Genomic DNA, 19075 nt, shown 5'->3' on the forward strand with positions numbered 1-19075 from the left:
CAGGGACATTCACAATGGCACGGTGGCCAATAATGTTCCGTCCCCTTCTTTCGGCTAGGTTGTAGTCAGCCTCATCAATGTAAATCTAAACGTGCTGAATTGCAGCGGCATCCAGCTCCAAGACTCTGAAACAGACAAGACAATATGTGACATAGACCTAGTAAACCTAGAGCAGTCAATATGGTGAGGCACAATACACTGGATTACAGTACTGTAATGTGTCTATACATTGCTGATATAATAGTAAATTCACAGTATAGTACTTACTTGCACATATTCATAAGGCTGTTCTTTAACCCTCTGAGTTTCACTCAAATGTCACCCTGTAGACCTGTTTCATCCGGATTCGGTTGCGCTGTAATACACGGTCCAATCTAGACAAGCCCACCTGGTGAATGTTATTGAATATTGTGTTGTCTGTAATTATGTGGTTCTGGATTTCTCGTAGTCTAATGGTATTGTTGACCACCACCATGATCACCATAGTGGTTTCCTGTTCTGGCATGAACGGGGTCTTCCACTATGGCCTGGCCGTCTCTCAGTTCTGCAGAAGATCCACAAATATGATATGATTGGTTACAGTAAGCTAAAATAATACATTTTCTTTCAATATGAAATTACATTACTGTAACATTGGCCAACAATCACTGAGTAACATAGGCCTACTGATATGTCGGAGTGCAGTACACTACAGTATACCTACATAAAGAGCATAGTGTAGATGGTAGGTAACTTACCGGTTGTCATTGCTGAATGTACGGATGATAGATGCAACCGTGTAGCGGCTCAGGTTGGGCTGAACTCTCTGCCCAGCCTCCCTCATACTCAACCCATGGTTGACCACATGGTCAACCAACGTGGCCCTGATCTCATCTGAGACAACTGTCCTTCCTCGTCCTCTTCTTCCTCCTCCTCTTCCTCTCACTCCTTCACCTCTAGCTCTTGCTTCACCATTGACTTCCATTTTCCTCCGAAACAGGGGAGCTCATCTGTGGCCTTTTATAGTGCTGAAGCTCTGATTTCTAAGTGAACAATTCAGCAGCTAGTGTTACACCTGTGAGGAGTGGGTGTTGCCAATTGGTGTATAGAGCTTGGCATTGTGATTTTGAATGTTGTGCCTAATGTAGAAAACTGTGTGAAGTGTTTGCAAAAAGTGTGATATAGAATTGAAAACGGAATATAAAGCAGGAATTGTGCTTGCAATTTTGCAGACTTGGTTTAGGGATTTAGTACATGAGATTCAGTTTTCGGTGATTGCGTTTCAAGTTCCAATTTTAGTGTGTAAACAACTGGGGAAAAAACTGTAACACTGTTCATCTGTTTCACTTGTTATACAACACTACCCCCTGGTGGTCCAACAGCAGAATGCAGCTGTATTCAGATCAACAATAAAACATCTAATTGACAAACCGAACTCCCCAGCAGCCCCCGCAAGGTGGGGGGGCATGAGCTCTGGGGGCCCATGAGCTCCAATTGGTACAGTACTCATGACGTCAGCGTGATTTAAACCATCCAATTGGTACAGTACTAATGACGTCAGGGTGATTTAAACCCTCCAATTGGTACAGTACTAATGACATCTTGCACCGAAGTCAAAATAGTCTGCTATGTAAAGTGTGTCCTACTTCCTGCAATAGTGCGCACGTGCGGCGTTGTGCTTGTGTTTCACCTCAATGAAACTTATCAGTTAACTCATCTGTTTATTCATTAATATTAAGACTAGGCACACATTGATCAAAGTCTACTTAATGCCATATTGATAAAGAGCTGTTTAAGTAACGTCTGCTTCCAACTCACTCTCAAACACATAGATCCACTGAACACAGCTCACTTTCCAGATCCCAATCACCTGAATTCTAATCACACACCTGTATGTCATTATCACACACTATTTAGTTCAGTTCTTTGCTCCCGCCCCCCTCCCCCCCCCAATCACTGTGAGGTATTGTTTGTTTTGTGACACTTCTTTCAGAGCTCTGGTTTGCCGGGGATTTACTCCTCCCGTGTATGATAGTGAGGCAGGCAAACAGTATCTACCTTTTGCCTGATCTCCCGGACCACGTTACTAGCCTTTTCCCTGCCTGTACTGTTGCCCCTACACCTCCTGTGTATGACCTTCTGCCTGCCCCTGATCCAGCTACCTGCTTCCTCCTGTGTCTGACCTTCTGCCTGCCCCTGATCCAGCTACCTGCCTCCTCCTGTGTATGACCTTCTGCCTGCCCCTGGACCCAGCTACCTGCCTCCTCCTGTGTATGACCTTCTGCCTGCCCCTGATCCAGCTACCTGCCTCCTCCTGTGTATGACCTTCTGCCTGCCCCTGGACCCAGCTACCTGCCTCCTCCTGTGTATGACCTTCTGCCTGCCCCTGATCCAGCTACCTGCCTCCTCCTGTGTATGACCTTCTGCCTGCCCCTGATCCAGCTACCTGCCTCCTCCTGTGTCTAACCTTCTGCCTGCCCCTGGACTCAGCTACCTGCCTCCTCCTGTGTATGACCTTCTGCCTGCCCCTGATCCAGCTACCTGCCTCCTCCTGTGTATGACCTTCTGCCTGCCCCTGATCCAGCTACCTGCCTCCTCCTGTGTCTGACCTTCTGCCTGCCCCTGGACCCAGCTACCTGCCTCCTCCTGTGTATGACCTTCTGCCTGCCCCTGATCCAGCTACCTGCCTCCTCCTGTGTATGACCTTCTGCCTGCCCCTGATCCAGCTACCTGCCTCCTCCTGTGTCTGACCTTCTGCCTGCCCCTGGACCCAGCTACCTGTCTCCTCCTGTGTATGACCTTCTGCCTGCCCCTGATCCAGCTACCTGCCTCCTCCTGTGTATGACCTTCTGCCTGCCCCTGATCCAGCTACCTGCCTCCTCCTGTGTATGACCTTCTGTCTGCCCCTGGACCCAGCTACCTGCCTCCTCCTGTGTATGACCTTCTGCCTGCCCCTGATCCAGCTACCTGCCTCCTCCTGTGTCTGACCTTCTGCCTGCCCCTGATCCAGCTACCTGCCTCCTCCTGTGTCTGACCTTCTGCCTGCCCCTGATCCAGCTACCTGCCTCCTCCTGTGTCTGACCTTCTGCCTGCCCCTGATCCAGCTACCTGCCTCCTCCTGTGTATGACCTTCTGCCTGCCCCTGATCCAGCTACCTGCCTCCTCCTGTGTCTAACCTTCTGTCTGCCCCTGGACCCAGCTACCTGCCTCCTCCTGTGTCTGACCTTCTGCCTGCCCCTGATCCAGCTACCTGCCTCCTCCTGTGTCTGACCTTCTGCCTGCCCCTGATCCAGCTACCTGCCTCCTCCTGTGTCTGACCTTCTGCCTGTCCCTGGACCCAGCTACCTGCCTCCTCCTGTGTAATAAACACCTGCTGCGCCCTGAGCTTGAAACCAGCTCTCTGTCTCCCCTCGTGTTAATTACAGTTTATTTCAAAGAGAATATGTTTTTTTCTCATAAAGCCAAATACAACTGCCAAGAGTTAACAAAGCTAGGTTAATATAAATTATCGCATGTAACTAAGCAAGCTCATTAGATCCTTAGATTTATTAAATATTAGCATTGTTCAATGTTATTCAATCATGTAAGTTGCCATGTATAAGAGCTAAAATGTAAAGCATGTGATATAAAATATGTAAATGTAAAACACAGCATGACAGTTGTCTGTCACGTTCTCTCCACCCTGGTGAGGATGGGGTTCTCCACAGCAGGACCGTTGTCTGTCACGTTCTCTCCACCCTTGTGAGGATGGGGTTCTCCACAGCAGGACCGTTGTCTGTCACGTTCTCTCCACCCTGGTGAGGATGGGGTTCTCCACAGCAGGACCGTTGTCTGTCACGTTATCTCCACCCTGGTGAGGATGGGGTTCTCCACAGCATGACCGTTGTCTGTCACGTTCTCTCCACCCTGGTGAGGATGGGGTTCTCCACAGCAGGACCGTTGTTTGTCACGTTATCTCCACCCTGGTGAGGATGGGGTTCTCCACAGCATGACCGTTGTCTGTCACGTTCTCTCCACCCTGGTGAGGATGGGGTTCTCCACAGCATGACCGTTGTCTGTCACGTTCTCTCCACCCTGGTGAGGATGGGGTTCTCCACAGCAGGACAGTCCCTGGTCTCCAGAGCAACCCAGAGTTTCTGCCAGAAGACCCCGGTGTGTTCCCCAGCTCTGGGCCAGCTCATATAGGTGTGTCTCTTCACCAGCTTCCTCGTGTGGTGGTAGGGTGAGAGCTGGTGGTCTGGGATCTCCTCAAAAAACACCAGGATCAGCAAATCCTTTTGCTCATCAAACAGAAAGAAGCTGGAAAGAGAAGATACTTTTTTTCCTTACTTGACCTTCGATCAATATACAGGGTGAGTTTCCCCCCAAAACTACAACCTCTATCTAACATTGTTTTCCTCAACAACCAAGCCACACAAGAAAATAAATGACCAACTCGATGTGTGACAGTCAATTGTCGGTGTGTGAAAAACCTAATTTGTCAAATAAAGCATTTTGCTATTCTACTGTTAGCTACGACACTTTAGGGAAATGAACCCCTGGGTAGAATACAACAATAAATAGAAAGATATTAAACCAACCTGGCCACCTGGATCTCTCTGGAGCAACACTCGCTCTCCAGGTTTCAGCTGCTGATTACAGATGGTCTTTCTGCTCCGGTAGATGCCTTCTGTTATGTTTTCTATGGTGGGTTTATCTGTGGAACAAAGTGAGAAACAATGTTTTCCCTCAATCTACACACAATACACCATAATGACAAAGCAAAAACAGTTTGACATTTTTGAACATTTATTAAAAGAAAATGGAAATATCACATTTACATAAGTATTCAGACTCTTTACTCAGTACTTTGTTGAAGCACCTTTGGCAGCGATTACAGCCTGGAGTCTTTTGGGTATGATGCTATAAGCTTGGCACACCTGTATTTGGGGAGTCTCTCCCATTCCTCTCTGCAGATCGTCTCAAGCTTTGTCAGGTTGGATGGGGAGCGTCGCTGCACAGCTATTTTCAGGTCTCTCCAGAGATGTTTGATCAGGTTCAAGTCCGGGCTGGGCCACTCAAGGACATTCAGAGACTTGTCCTGAAACCACTCCTGCGTTGTCTTGGCTGTGTGCTTAGGGTCGTTGTCCTGTTGGAAGGTGAACCTTCGCCACAGTCTGAGGTCCTGAGCACTCTGGAGCAGGTTTTCATAAGGATCTCTGTACTTTGATCAATTCATCTTTGCGTTGATCCTGACTAGTCTCCCAGTTCCTCCCGGTGAAAAACATCCCCATAGCATGATGCTGCCACCACCATGCTTCACCGTAGTGATGGTGCCAGGCTTCCTCCAGACAAGATGCTTGACATTCAATGCCTTTTAGCAAACTCCAATCGGGCTGTCAAGTGTCTTTTACTGAGGAGTGGCTGCAGAGATGGTTGTCCTTCTGGAAGGTTCTCCCATCCCCACAGAGAAACTCTAGAGCTCTGCTCTGTCAGAGTGACCATAGGGTTCTTGTTCCACTCCCTGATCAAGGCCCTTTTTCCCCGAATGCTCAGTTTGGCCGGGTGGGCAGCTCTAGGAAGTCTTGGTGGTTCCAAACTTCTTCAATTTAAGAACGATGGACGCCACTGTGGTCTTGGGGACCTTCAATGCTGCAGACATTTTTTGGTACCCTTCGCCAGATCTGTTTCTCGACACAATCCCGTCTCGGAGCTCTACGGACAATTCCTTCAACCTCATGGCTTGGTTTTTGCTCTGACATGCACCGTCAACCGTGGGACCTTATATACTGCAGACAGAGATGGCCGCCTCGCTTCGCGTTCCTAGGAAACTATGCAGTGTTTTGTTTTTTTATGTGTTATTTCTTACATTGTTACCCCAGGAAATCTTAGTTCCTCCCGACTGTATTTAATAAAACCTATTGGATTTAAGAGCAACGTCAACTCACCAACATTACGACCAGGAATACAACTTTCCCGAAGCGGATCCTCTGTTTGGCCCACCACCCAGGACAATGGACCGGATCCCAGCCGGTGACCCAAAACAACGGCGCCGCAGAAGGGGCAGACTGAGTGGTTTTCTGGTCAGGCTCCGTAGACGGGCACACCACTCCCGAGCATACTACTTGCCAATGTCCAGTCTCTTGACAACCAACAAGGAAGACAAAATCCGAGCAAGGGTTGCCTTCCAGAGAGACATCAGAGACTGTAACGTTCTTTGTTTCACGGAAACATGGCTCACTCGAGACATGCTATCAGAGTCGGTACATCCACCTGGTTTCTTCACGCATCGCGCCGACAGAAACAAGCATCTCTCTGGTAAGAAGAAGGGCGGGGGTCTATGCCTTATGATTAACAAGGCGTGGTGTTATCATAACAACATACAGGTTACTCAAGTCCGTTTGTTCGCCTGACTTCCTCACAATCAAATGCCGACCGCATTATCTACCATGAGAATTCTCTTCGATCATAATCACAGTCGTGTATATTACCCCCAAGCAGACACATCGACGGCCCTCAAAGAACTTCATTTGACTCTATGTAAACTGGAAACCACATATCCTGAGGCTGCATTTATTGTAGCTGGGGATTTTAACAAGGCTAATCTGAAAACAAGGCTCCCTAAATTTTATCAGCATATCGATTGCGTGACCCGGGCTGGCAAAACCCTGGATCATTGTTATTCTAACTTCCGCGACGCATATAAGGCCCTCCCCCGCCCTCTTTTCGAAAAAGCTGACCACGACTCCATTTTGTTACTCCCAGCCTATAGACAAAAACTAAAACATGAAACATCCATGCTCAGGTCTGTTCAATGCTGGTCCGACCAATCGGATTCCATGCTTCAAGATTGCTTCGATCACGTGGACTGGGATATGTTCCGCATAGTGTCCAACAACAACATTGATGAATACGCTGATTCGGTGAGCGAGTTTATTAGCAAGTGCATCGGTGATGTTGTACCCACAGCATCTATTAAAACATTCCCCAACCAGAAAACGTGGATTGATGGCAGCATTCGCGCAAAACTGAAAGCGCGAACCACTGCTTTTAATCAGTACAAGGTGACAGGAAACATGACCGAATACAAATAGTGTAGCTATTCCCTCTGCAAGGCAATCAAACAAGCTAAGCGTCACTATAGAGACAAAGTAAAGTCGCAATTCAACAGCTCAGACACGAGAGGTATGTGGCAGGGTCTACAGTCAATCACGGACTACAAAAGAAAAACCAGCCCCATCGCGGACCACGATGTCTTGCTCCCAGACAAACTAAACAACTTCTTTGCTCGCTTTGAGGACAATATAGTGCCACTGACACGGCCCGCTACCAAAACCTGCGGGTTCTCCTTCACTGCAGCTAATGTGAGTAAAACATTTAAACGTGTTAACCCTCGCAAGGCTGCAGGCCCAGACGGCATCCCAGCCACGTCCTCAGAGCATGCGCAGACCAGCTGGCTGGTGTGTTTACGGACATATTCAATCAATCCTTATCCCAGTCTGCTGTTCCCACATGCTTCAAGAGGGCCACCATTGTTCCTGTTCCCAAGAAAGCTAAGGTAACTGAGCTAAATGACTATCGCCCCATAGCACTCACTTCCGTCATCATGAAGTGCTTTGAGAGACTAGTCAAGGACCATATCACCTCCACCCTACCTGACACCCTAGACCCATTCCAATTAGCTTACCGCCCCAATAGGTCCACAGACGACGCAATCACACTGCACACTGCCCTAACCCATCTGGACAAGAGGAATGCCTACGTAAGAATGCTGTTCATCAACTACAGCTCAGCATTTAACACCATAGTACCCTCCAAACTCGTCATTAAGGATTTTTTTTATTTAATCAATTGTAGAATAAGGCTGTAACGTAACAAAATGTGGAAAAAGTCAAGGGGTCTGAATATTTTCCGAAGGCACTGTAGTTACAGGGAGACATCAGCTGGCGACCCAGTTCTCATTTCAGACATGATATTTAATGATATACTGGAGTCAGGTCACTCACACAAGCCTGTGCTATGTCCAGAATATCAATTTAAAAGTGTACACTGTCATATTAAATGTCTGAGGTAACAATGCATTTCAATACAATGACTAATTGATGTGTTGCATACAGTATGTGGTATCTGGCTGGAAGTCCCGGTGGTGTAGACACAGCTTCCAGCCCTGCTCTCCCTCCAGCTCTGGCAGCAGCTCCCTCAGGACACAGGGCTCATAGTGGGTGTTGTAGGAGACGTCATACTGACGCCTTTGGCTCTTCCTCCGCTTTGGCTCTTCCTCCGCTTTGGCTCTTCCTCCGCTTTGGCTCTTCCTCCGCTTTGGCTCTTCCTATGCTTTGGCTCTTCCTCCACTTTGGCTCTTCCTCCACTTTGGCTCTTCCTCCACTTGGCATCATGGAGATAAGCCAGGAAGGGAAAGTAGGCGTAGACCACCTGCCACCTCAGGAGATAGATGATGAAGGACTCCAGCAGGGTGAGGAGGACCAGACAAGTGGTGGAGAGGAAGTAGAAGAAGCCTGTGTCTTCTAAACAGGAGTGGGTGTCCAGGTCAAACAATTTAGTGTCCTTTAGATTGTATGGATAGCTGCAGGGATAGTCATGGGCATAAACAACTTGTATTTGGTTGTTTGGTTATTGCTCTCAGCCAAAGCATTTCTGCAGTCACAGAGGAAAGGATTCTGCGTGTATCAAGGATAGTTAAGGCCAGGAGAGATGGCACCTGCGTCTCATTGATGTATGTACTGTAAATTGATTCTGCGTCACATGTAAGGAACTGACTTGAGTGAGGTTGGCTCTTTTTAGGAAATCAAAGGACTTAAGTCCAGCTTTGGCTATAGAGAAACTTTGGAGCTTTGGGATTAGGTGAAACAGCTCTGGGGAGAGGTCTATGAACCAATTCTTGCTAAAATCAAGTGACAACAGCTGGGGTGTGTGAATGAAAGTGTCTGGGTAAAGGGACAACAGCTGGGGTGTGTGAATGAAAGTGTCTGGGTAAAGGGACAACAGCCGGGGTGTGTGAATGAAAGTGTCTGGGTAAAGGGACAACAGCTGGGGTGTGTGAATGAAAGTGTCTGGGTAAAGGGACAACAGCCGGGGTGTGTGAATGAAAGTGTCTGGGTAAAGGGACACAAGATAAAGATTACCTGCATAGAACTCTGATAACTTTTTCAGCCCCTCAAGAAAGTTGGACGGCAGATAAGTTTGAATCTTCTACCTACTTTGATGCTGACTATAGATATAAATGATCTTCAGAGATCACAAGTATGTTAAGAGTGCTGGGTGGATTGGTTCATCTGTTTCATTTTTGATAAAACTGAAAACCGTATAGAGACATTTAAGCTTGTAAGTCCTTTGAACACAGCAGCTCTGATTTTGCTTTGATCGATGACATTGTTTTGAAGGAAGTGTTTAAGGTCAAACACTTAAAGCCAACTCCACAAGTGATTGTAAGTTGTTGAAGTGTTTTTGTCTGATGTCAATTAGTTCATTGAATCCTAAATGCAAGCTCTTTAGAAGTTGCAAACCCTTCGTAAAAGCATCACCCAAGTTGAGGATTCTGTTGTTTCCAAGTTTCAGGACATTTAAGGCCCTCAAATCCTGTTTAACACAGTCTTCAAAGTTAGAGATGAAATTGTTGTTAAGATTTAGTCTTACGAGTTTTCTTAGACTGGCGAGAGTTTTGATTATGTTGTGGCTGAGATCCAATGTTTCCAATGTGGGGAGATTCCTTATAGCATTCGACACAGAAGAGATGCCATTATTGTCCAGCCATTATAGTCCAGTTGTTTATTGCTCTAAAAGTGGATGTGGACAAGTAAATAATATTATAAATGATATGTCCAGGTCAGTCAACTGTGTGCAGGACTGCAGCAGCTCGTCAGAGACAATACTGAAGTTGTTACATTACAATCAGTGTTCTCACTGTAGGTATGTGAGACATTCCTCAGAAAATACCTTTCCGCCTCATCCCATTCCATTAGAGCCACAGAGGGAACGATCTAATGTATGAAGATGGGAACGGACATCTGCCGTGACACTGCAGATCTCCAGAGGATTACCGGATATATCCAGTACTGTTGGCACTATAGACCTATTTGATATTTCCTGTGAAAGAAAAGAGGTGAAGTTATTGTTCCCAATGAACCATTTCTGCAAATGTGGTCATTCTAAAATGGGCTGAAGACAATGAAGCTGGTTGCTAGTTAAGTACAGTTTCCTCAAGCTGAAGAGGAACTGAAAAGATGATGATGCAATACTTGAGATGTGGTTGTTATCCAGTTGTAATACTATGAGGTTGTCCAGGCCCTTAAACTTGTGGTCTGAGATGGAAGTGGGTTGGTTGAAGGAAAGATATTACAGCTGTGGAGAGACCAGATCTGAAAAATATCCTTTGTTCACATAAGATATCCTGTTGCTGTTCAGTGTTAATATTTTCAGAATGTGTAAGTCCTCACTTTTTATCTTTGTAATGTTATTATTTGCAGAATTTAAAGATCTTACTAATTGTGGAGTGTCTGGTGGTACGGCTTTGAGATGCTTGTTTTCACAGTCTACTACATAAAGATTTTGAGAGTCATTGTCATTGAGTATCCATTTACTGGATCAACAATACAGCAGAACGCATAAAAACAACTCTCAGCTGACAATACATAAATCCACTTCCTTCTCCTGACATGGTTATTTTCAGAACCATATCACGGAGCTTGGCTGGTGACCAACACACACAATCCCAATGACAGTCCCCTCAAAATTCCTGCTGACGTCTTCAACTTATACTTCAGATCTAATGGAAACAATAGATACAAAATAAAAGAGAATGTGTAACAACTGTTTCATCAAACATACAGGACATATGAAATAGAGTCATTAAATAATGAAAACATATTGCTAACATATAAAATCATCAGTTGTTTTAGTTCTAAACTCAGAATATACAAGTAGATGTTCCCAGTTAAGATTGTGCCTGATTCATATTGAATTATACAGTATACTACAGTACCTAGATTGTGCTTGATTCATATTGAATTATACAGTAACTACAGTACCTAGATTGTGCTTGATTCATATTGAATTATACAGTATACTACAGTACCTAGATTGTGCTTGATTCATATTGAATTATACAGTATACTACAGTACCTAGATTGTGGGAGTATTAAAGATGCAGTTCGTTGTTGTTAAGTGCTTACAAATTCATAACACATTGTACAAATTGGAATTCGTAACATATTACACGAATTTCAAAAGTAATACAAATATATTTGAAAAACAATTGCAGGATGTAACATATCATACAAAATGGATGACGTGGTACACAATTCTGCACAATTTTCAGGGACCCGTTACAATGGGGTCACAATTAAATACCTGTCTGTAATAGATAAAATAGCTTTTTAGTAACAACAGAAAAACAATTTCTCAAGCATGAATTTAGCTAGGACTGTCTGGGTGTGGTCTGAGTGGGGAGGGGACAACTGAAAACTAGCTGTTATTGGGAGAGAGGTTTGGAACTCTTTCTTATTGGTCTATTAGCCAATTCACCACATGAGGATGTCACTATGGAAAGACGAAACTCCCGCCCATGCAAAGCTTGTAATTAGAATGTCCTGTGCATATTGTATTTTCAACCAGCAACTATCAGGAAGTAACACTGATCAATTTTGTTCACACTTTTACAGTGTCAGTTTCATCAGCTGTTGTACAGTATGATATAAAACACAGGACTTTTGACTGCACTGGGCCTTAAATCAATACTGTATTCACCGAATCTAAAATACAAACCTAAAATAAGTGTTCCTGGTCATGTCACATGATCAGGAAAAACTCTAGTTCTTTTGCCTTGAACAAAACCTTCCATAGATGTTTGCCCATGTTAGAAGTGCTCATTAAGTGACTTTTTGGACCTGAATGCCAAAACACTCAGGAGACAGAGGTGCTCAAGTTTGCCCATTTTGCATACCCCACCCTGCCATGAGACATCCATGTCTTCATCACCGAATAAGATAAATGGTTGAGTTTGACATTATTTTAAGGTTTACAAACAGTGGTGTCAAACCTTTTTCTAATGTCTTAAAAAAAGTATTCTTAATCAAATATAATTTGTTTTTTACTGTTAACGTTAATGATGTAAAAACACGTAATTTTTCTCATTTTCACACACTGTATGTTGTAGCCTAGTCCTTAATTTGCATTATCTGAGGTTTTTGTATTGCTCCTGTCATCGGTTGAGACACAACATGCAGGGTGGGTGTCATTTCATTCATAGAAATAGAATTTGTAGAATAGACCTATCCTATTAGACCACTGCAATTTAGTTGGTACATCATTGAAATTTAAATATAATAGAAATGTTAACTTCTAATTAATACCAGAAAGATGGCCGCCGGTCCACCCACCATTGATTGTCAACTTGAATGAGAATGTTTACTCTGTTTATCTATGATCATTTCAATAGGTTTCCTATGGAAGATCGACAGTTTAATTTGTAACAAGGGATATTTACACTCAACTCAACATTCTCTGATGTGTGGACCTCCAGCCAATGTTGTGGTACCATTTGAAAGTTTTATTTTACATTTTATTCACATTTTAGTACATTTATCAGCCAAAACATGACACCCACCCTGTATTCAAGAGAATGCTGTGACTCAATCGATGGTGGGCACAACACAAACACCTCTGATTATGTAAAATAGGGTTTAAGCTAAAACATACAGAAATAATCTGAGTTAATGCGTTTCAGATCATTTACATTAAAGGTTAAGAAATTACATATTTTTTTATTCCAAAACTTTTCTTTTTCAATACATTTTCAGTGATGAAGACATGGATGTCTCATGGTAGGGTGGGGTATGCTAAATGTTTTGACTTTGAGCACCTCTATCTCCTAAATGTTTTGACATTCAGGTACCAGAAAATCCCTTTATGACCACTTCTATCATCAGCAAACATGTAGGCTATGGAAGGTTTCAATCAAATCATAAGGGGTGCTGTCAGAAAGTGATTGAAATTATATGGAACTACCCTATAGTCATAGTTAATCATGCAATTACAAACATAATGTTTTTATCACTCATTTGACGGCTTTACAGTTGAATACATTCAGTTGGACAACTGACTAGGTATCCCCCTTTCCCCTATTTATGGGTAATCCAACTAACCAACTTGGTTCCTAAACTGATAACTTTATTAGGCTAAATAACACGATACTGAAGTATTCAATAAAATAGTCAAACTGAACAACAGCTGCTATGGTCATTCATTCTCCCCTTACTATGAAACTACTTATACCAAATACGCAGCCTAATCATGGCCCTTGGCAGCTTAACTCACTTCTGCTATCAGAAGAACCCTGTTGCTTTTACATCATCTCAAATTGAGCCATTTCCAGTTGTCTAAAGTAACAAAGTAGAAATACTTTGTTACTGTACTTAAGTAGTTTGTTAGGGTATCGGTACTTTACTATTTATATTTCTGTCCATTTTTACTTGTACTTCACTACATTTTCAAAAGAAAATGTATACTTTTACTGTGACACATTTCCCCTGACACCTTCGTTACTCGCTACAAAATCAAATCAATCTGAAGCTGGAAGAAAAAAAACTAATAATGTTGGAAAAAAAGATGCAACGTCGGCGAGTCACTGATGGGTGAACTTGTTTTGCTAGGCAGCAGGCGACGACATACGAGCAGAGTTGAGACAAACCTCATATGTTTGGGAAAATCCAAGGGCCCTAAAGTGTAAACCCCACCCACCAGGGAGCCTTTCACTTGCAAAACAGTCATCCCCTCAATCATGTCCGACATCACGCTACCACCACCTCCTGATTAGGACGAACACCCTTGGCTGTATTTAAAAGAAATGTTTTATTTTCTCGGAATGAAGGATTCATCCTACCGGATGGAATGTCTGTTACGTTTACCAAACGTTCAGGAAATACAAGTGTTCAAGAACTTGCCATCTCCTGCATTGTCTTGGCTGTGTGCTTCGGGTTATTGTCCTGTTGGAAGGTGAACCTTCGTCCCAGTCTGAGGTCCTGAGCGCTCTGGAGCAAGTTTTAATCAAGGATCTCTCTGTACTTTGCTCCGTTCATCTTTGCCTCGATCCTAACTAGTCTCCCAGTCCCTGCTGTTGAAAAACATCCCCACAGCATGATGCTATCACCACCATGTTTCACCGTAAGGATGGAGCCAGGTTTCCTCCAGATGTGATGCTTGGAAGTCAGGCCAACGATTTCAATCTTGGTTTCATCAGACCAGAGAATCTTGTTTCACATTGTCTGAGAGTCCTTTAGGTGCCTTTTGGCAAAACTCCAAGCGGGCTGTCATGTGCCTTTTGCTGAGGATTGGTTTCCGTCTGGCCACTCTACCATATATGCCTGATTGGTAGAGTGCTGCAGAGATGGTTGTCCTTCTGGAAGGTTCTCCCATCTCCACAAAGGAAATCTGAAGCTCTGTCAGAGTGACCATCAGGTTCTTGGTCACCTCCCTGACCAAGGCCCTTCACCCCCGATTGCTCAGTTTGGCCGGACGGTCAGCTTAAGGAAGTGTCTTGGTGGTTCCAAACTTCTTCCATTTAAGAATTATGGAGGCCACTGTGTTCTTGGGGACCTTAAATGCCGCAGAAATGTTTTGGTACCCTTCCCCAGATCTGTGCCTCGACACAATCCTGTCTCGGAGCTCTACGGACAATTTATTCGACCTCATGGCTTGGTTTTTGCTCTGAAATGCACTGTCAACCGTGGGAGCTTAAATAGACAGGTTTGTGGCTTTCCAAATCATGTCCAATCAATTGAATTTACCACAGGTGGACTCCAATCAAGTTGTAGAAACATCTCAACGATGATCAATGGAAACAGGATGCACCTGAGTTATATTTCGAGTCTCATACCAAAGGGTCTGAATACTTACAGTACCAGTGAAAAGTTTGGACATACCTACTCATTCAAAACTATAAATAACACATATGGAATCATGTAGTAACTAAAAAGGTGTTAAACAAATCAAAATATGTTTTAGATTTTAGATTCTTCAAAGTAGTCAACCTTTGTCTTGATGACAGCTTTGCACACGCTTGGCATTCTCTCAACCAGCTTCACCTGGAATGCTTTTCCAACAGTCTTGAAGGAGTTCCCACATATGCTGGGCACTTGTTGGCTGCTTTTCCTTCACTCTGCGGTTCAACTCATCCCAAACCATCTCAATTGGGTTGAGGTCGGGTGATTGTGGAGGCCAGGTCATCTGATGCAGCACTCCATCACTCTCCTTCTTGGTCAAATAGCCCTTACACAGTCTGGAGGTGTGTTGGGTCATTGTCCTGTTGAAAAACAAATGATAGTCCCACTAAGTGAAAACCAGAGGGGATGGCGTATTTGTGCAGAATGCTGTGGTAGCCATGCTGGTTAGGTGTGCCTTTGAATTCTGTAATAAATCAGAGACAGTGTCACCAGCAAAGCACCCCCACACCATCACATCTCCTCCATGCTTCACGGTGGGAACCACACAAGCGGAGATCAATCATCCATTCACCTACTCTGCGTCTCACAAAGACACAGCGGTTGGAACCAAAAATCTCACATTTGGACTCATCAGACAAAAGGACAAATTTCCACCGGTCTAATGTCCATTGCTCATATTTCTTGGCCCAAGAAAGTCCCCCACCCTCGTCCCATTGATGCGTGCAGAGGGAACATCTGCTCCTTCATCCTTCATAGCTTGAGGGAGGCGCTATCAATAACAAATCTGTAAATCTTAACCTGAAGGGTGCGTGACCCTCCTTGTGGGATTTCGTTACAACAGTGGCATTTTCTGCTGGGTTGACAGATGGAATTGTAGGACCCTTCAATACTGACACCATACTGACCTACAGTAAAGTTATCACCAACAGGCCTGCAACCCAACTACAGGTAATAACCACACTAATATGTGTGGTCATGTGACCGATGGTGTTTTCCATTCATATACAGCCATTGATTTTGTCATTCATGTGCTCAGAACCAGCAGTATCATTTTAGAACGACTAGAGGGCGATCTTGTCCTGTATTTAGACTGCCTCCGAGTCTACTCCCCAGACACACAGGGTACATTACAGTTTTATATCAGCTGAAACTGTACCAAAAAAATGATTATTTTGTACAGAAATCTATTAAATTACTACTGTCTGAAGGGTTGTACCAAGGTTACGTAATTGTTCTAGTGTGTGCATGAAGATCCCGAGCAAATTCTATCCCTTACCTTATGCATTAACTCAGTACGCTCCCTCTTATGTCAATGCAATTTTCTTCTTGTCATTTTAATCCAAACTTGTGCTGACTGATCAACAGTGTCAAGTTACTTTTCAATGTGTTACCGAAAAACTGAAGTCGCTATCCACAAGTTAAAAGTAGCATGGGTGCAGTTTGCACACAAAGCAAAGTAAAGCTAAAATAACAATGTAGCGACCTGCACAAACAGCTGTGTGTTATGTGTTAAGCTATTCGTTGGTTGTGTTGTATTTACCAGTACCCAGTGTTCGCGGGGTCCAACATGCCAATCAACCTGCTATCTGCCAATCACGGGAATGCCTGGATTGTTCTGATGCCGGGCATCCTGGTGGTTGGCGGAGTGGCGTGGAGGGGGGTTGGGCAGGGGGATGGAGCGTTGGAAGTTAAGACCATGTTTAACCTTTGTTCTCTCTCTTACGTCTGGGCTTCACAAGAGAAGGTCACGGTTGTTTTATAGGGTGTCCTTCATTTATTTGGCGTGGGCTACGGCCAATCAGTAGCCTGTGTAAAGTTGGTTAATAAACCGTCCATTCGTTAACTCCATCCTCTGTCTGGACAGCTGTTCCTTTATGATCTAGTTAGGTCATTACAATAATAATCATCATTGCTTGCTTGCGCGATCTGTACGCAGTCAAAAGAAAATGCCATGCTAACTTGGTTAGCTATGTGATAAAATGTAACAGTTTTCAACACATCAACTGTTTTACACTATTTTTTAACCAAGCAGGATAAATAATCGTTCAATCAGCACTGAGTGAATGAATAAAAACATTTTGGAACAAACGTCATCACCAGACTGTCCATTTCCATAGAGTGGTCCTGGATTCGCGAACCGGAAGGGATATTTTGACCATTCTATTTCCTTGTACAGTTTTTGACACCCCTTACCTTTCCCGACACACATCGGCACGCACACATACACGCTCAAACTCTCAAGGAAGAGGTCTTTGCCCTCATCCGTCAGAAGCACGCCATCCCTACGGTACAAATGCGCAAGATAAATTGCACAGGTTGTAAAAGTTTCTCATTTTCAGGCGCTGCTTTAAGTCATTTGAGAAGCTAAGACATTTTTCAAGCTGGCCCACGTGCATCTGACAAATGACGTAGGCTTATTAATATGCACACAGTAAATCGCACACTATCAGCAGCACGTACAGTATGTACTGTATAGTCTGTTCCAGATCTATCAATACTCCCATCTGTTTTCAGATTTACACTGAGTAAACCAAACATTAGGAACACCTTCCTAATATTGAGTTGCACCCCTGGTTTGCCCTCAGAGCAGCTTCAATTTGCTGGGGCATGGCCCATGTTGACTCTAATGCTTCCCACAGTTGTGTCAAGTTGGCTGGATGTCCCTTGGGTGGTGGACAATTCTTGATACACACAGGAAACTGTTGAGAGTGAAAAACCCAGCAGCGTTAAAGTTCTTGACACAAACCGGTGCGCTTGGCACCTACTACCATACCCTGTTCAAAAGCATATGGGGTGGCAGGTAGCCTAGTGGTTAGAGTGTTGGACTTGTAACCGAAAGGTTGCAAGATCGAATTCCCGAGCTGACAAGGTAAAAATCTGTTGTTCTACGCCTGAACAAGGCAGTTAACCCACTGTTCCTAGGCCGTCATAGAAAATAAGAATTTGTTCTTAACTGACTTGCTCAGTTAAATAAAGAAAATACATATAATCTTTTGTCTTTCCCATTCTCTCTCTGAATGGCACATATCCATGTCTCAAGGCATAAAAATCCTTCTTTAACCTGTCTCCTCCCCTTCATCTACACTGATTGAATTGGATTTAACAGCTGACATTAATAAGGGATCACAGCTTCCACCTGGTCAGTTTACTGTGTCATGGAAAGAGCATTCTTAATGTGCAGTATACTCAGTTTATATATCATTTGGCTGTATGTCTTTTTAGATATAGGCCTATTGTAAATGTGTATTATTGTTGTGTCCCCAAATAAATACAAGTACAAAGATAACTTTAAGCTACATATTCATTTGACAGAGGTAATGAACTGTCCATTGATCAGCACAACAACTGATTATACAGGACCATGCTGGAAAAAACAAGTGGTTCTGAGCTTATGTCAATATTACACAGGTAAGCTAAGAGTTCCAGAAATCAGGAATGCAGACAGGCTCTATATACCTCTATATCTATATGAGTGACTGTGTCTAACACATCACCTTCTGTTGGGTACCTACTGACAAAAATGATGTCATGAAATATTCATATTTTTCAATGGCATGTATTGTTAAATAAATGTTTAAGGAAATACAGGCAGGCACCACATTACTACAAAACAGCTCTGAAAGTTGAAATTTGCATGCTTTGAAGGTGTGTGTGTATGTGTGTTTGCGTGTGTGTGTGTGTTTCACTGCACCAGTCCAACTCCAATCAGGTCTCTCAGATTCTCTGTGTCAGCACCCCCTCCTGCCTCCCTCCTCCCCCACCCTCTCCCTCCTTGCCCAGCCCCCTCTTCTCATTGGATGACCTAGTGGGGTTGCCAAGGAAACATCTGTGGTGAGGCTACCCTGCGAAATGTGGGGTGCATCTTTTTTGAATGGGCCTCAAGCACACACAAACACACACACACACACACAAACGGGAATGCATGCATGGACACACATGTACGCATCCACATTGTCGAATACACACACACACACACACTCAGGGGAAAATCAGTGGTGAGGTTTTATAGAAGCAAGGCTAGTTACCCCTGGCGATGTAATGATGGAGGAAAAGATGACAGGAGGAGAGAACTGCTATCATTGTTACCTGGTGGTTTTATCCAAAAGAGAATATTATCTACTATAAACTGGGTGGTTCAAGCCCTGAATGCTGATTGGCTG

At 44.0% G+C, this 19075-nt stretch overlaps 1 long non-coding RNA gene and 1 pseudogene across 1 annotated transcript; both read right to left on the minus strand.

The window, feature by feature from the left end:
- Window positions 1–3506: 3506 nt before the first annotated feature.
- On the minus strand, window positions 3507–17959 carry LOC106590583 (uncharacterized). Its single transcript, XR_014383098.1, has 3 exons — window positions 16192–17959; window positions 4560–4675; window positions 3507–4278 (listed from the first exon to the last, which is right to left on the minus strand). It is a non-coding gene; the product is annotated as an uncharacterized LOC106590583 (long non-coding RNA).
- On the minus strand, window positions 4684–16179 carry LOC145850400 (uncharacterized; annotated as a pseudogene).
- Window positions 17960–19075: the final 1116 nt, after the last annotated feature.

The sequence above is a fragment of the Salmo salar genome, chromosome 29 (assembly GCF_965601325.2).
Source record: "Salmo salar chromosome 29, fSalSal1, whole genome shotgun sequence".
Classification (NCBI taxonomy): Eukaryota; Metazoa; Chordata; class Actinopteri; order Salmoniformes; family Salmonidae; genus Salmo; species Salmo salar.